Source organism: Atractosteus spatula, unplaced genomic scaffold, assembly GCF_055471065.1.
Source record: "Atractosteus spatula isolate fAtrSpa1 unplaced genomic scaffold, fAtrSpa1.hap1 Scaffold_150, whole genome shotgun sequence".
NCBI lineage: Eukaryota > Metazoa > Chordata > Actinopteri > Semionotiformes > Lepisosteidae > Atractosteus > Atractosteus spatula.
In genome coordinates, this window is record NW_028296709.1 from 55,001 (window position 1) to 57,500 (window position 2,500).

The following is a 2,500-nucleotide window of genomic DNA, read 5'->3' on the forward strand; positions in this document are numbered from 1 at the left end:
AGCCGATCGTAAAAAAGACTAAGTCCCCCGGGTGACCAGGCCCCTATAAAGCCGGTCGTAAAAAAGACTAAGTCCCGCGGGTGACCAGGCCTCCGAAAAGCCGGTCGTAAAAAAGACTAAGTCCCCCGGGTGACCAGGCCCCTATAAAGCCGATCGTAAAAAAGACTAAGTCCCCCGGGTGACCAGGCCCCTATAAAGCCGATCGTAAAAAAGACTAAGTCCCCCGGGTGACCAGGCCCCTATAAAGCCGATCGTAAAAAAGACTAAGTCCCCCGGGTGACCAGGCCCCTATAAAGCCGGTCGTAAAAAAGACTAAGTCCCCCGGGTGACCAGGCCCCTATAAAGCCGATCGTAAAAAAGACTAAGTCCCCCGGGTGACCAGGCCCCTATAAAGCCGATCGTAAAAAAGACTAAGTCCCCCGGGTGACCAGGCCTCCGAAAAGCCGATCGTAAAAAAGACTAAGTCCCCCGGGTGACCAGGCCCCTATAAAGCCGGTCGTAAAAAAGACTAAGTCCCCCGGGTGACCAGGCCCCTATAAAGCCGATCGTAAAAAAGACTAAGTCCCCCGGGTGACCAGGCCCCTATAAAGCCGATCGTAAAAAAGACTAAGTCCCCCGGGTGACCAGGCCTCCGAAAAGCCGATCGTAAAAAAGACTAAGTCCCCCGGGTGACCAGGCCCCTATAAAGCCGATCGTAAAAAAGACTAAGTCCCCCGGGTGACCAGGCCCCTATAAAGCCGGTCGTAAAAAAGACTAAGTCCCCCGGGTGACCAGGCCCCTATAAAGCCGATCGTAAAAAAGACTAAGTCCCCCGGGTGACCAGGCCCCTATAAAGCCGATCGTAAAAAAGACTAAGTCCCCCGGGTGACCAGGCCCCTATAAAGCCGATCGTAAAAAAGACTAAGTCCCCCGGGTGACCAGGCCCCTTTAAAGCCGATCGTAAAAAAGACTAAGTCCCCCGGGTGACCAGGCCCCTATAAAGCCGATCGTAAAAAAGACTAAGTCCCCCGGGTGACCAGGCCCCTATAAAGCCGATCGTAAAAAAGACTAAGTCCCCCGGGTGACCAGGCCCCTATAAAGCCGATCGTAAAAAAGACTAAGTCCCCCGGGTGACCAGGCCCCTTTAAAGCCGATCGTAAAAAAGACTAAGTCCAGCGGGTGACCAGGCGTCCCGAATCTGTCGGGGGTGACCAGGTGGCCGGCCCGCTGGACGGCGCTGAATGGGTCTAAATAATCGGAAGGGGGCTTAAGTCTGCAGCAGGGGGCATGGCCGGAGTCCATCCCCAGGCGGGGGGCATATTTCCCGGGCAGGGAGGCTTGGATCCCCCTGTCTGAACCGAAAGCACTGCTCGCGGTCGAACCGGGAGCCGGGTGCCTCAGACGCCGCTGCTGTGGTGCTTTTCCCCTTTTCACAAGCCTGGAGGCTTGGCCCAGGCCTAGCAGGAGGCATGCAACCGCCTGAGAGCGCTCCCGGGGTGAAAAAAAGACTTTTTCGTTTTCATGGAGCTTTTAAGGGGATGAATCCACCCCGCTCAAGCCCAGGCAGAGCTCCACAAGCTGGGCTTGGATTCCAGGTTCGCTCCCTTGCAGGCACCGGGTACGGAAGTTGCGGTGGCGTATCTCCGGGTATGTGGGAGTACCGAAAGTCGAGTGGTGTGGTCCCGGGTATGTGGGAGGACCGATTCTGGAGTGGTGTGGTCCCGGGTATGTGGCAGGACCGAAACTCGGGTGGCTTTGTCCCAGGCACGTGGGCAGGCCGAGTCAGCGGTGGCGTGGTCCCGGGTACGAGGGAGAGGCCGAAACAGGGGTGGCCTCTCCCCAGGCACGCAGGGAGCCTGTCAGAGGGCGGCCAGCCCCGCAGCTGTGCGGGGGGCGCCCTCGGCACCCCGGCCTGCCCCAGGGCAGGCGGGGGAGCCTGACAGAGGGCGGCCAGCCCCGCAGGTGTGCGGGGGGCGCCCTCGGCACCCCGGCCTGCCCCAGGGCAGGCGGGGGAGCCTGACAGAGGGCGGCCAGCCCCGCAGGTGTGCGGGGGGCGCCCTCGGCACCCCGGCCTGTCCCAGGGCAGGCGGGGGAGCCTGACAGAGGGCGGCCAGCCCCGCAGGTGTGCGGGGGGCGCCCTCGGCACCCCGGCCTGCCCCAGGGCAGGCGGGGGAGCCTGACAGAGGGCGGCCAGCCCCGCAGGTGTGCGGGCTGAGCCCTCGGCACCCCGGCCTGTCCCAGGGCAGGCGGGGGAGCCTGACAGAGGGCGGCCAGCCCCGCAGGTGTGCGGGGGGCGCCCTCGGCACCCCGGCCTGCCCCAGGGCAGGCGGGGGAGCCTGACAGAGGGCGGCCAGCCCCGCAGGTGTGCGGGGGGCGCCCTCGGCACCCCGGCCTGCCCCAGGGCAGGCGGGGGAGCCTGACAGAGGGCGGCCAGCCCCGCAGCTGTGCGGGCTGAGCCCTCGGCACCCCGGCCTGCCCCAGGGCAGGCGGGGGAGCCTGACAGAGGGCGGCCAGCCCCGCA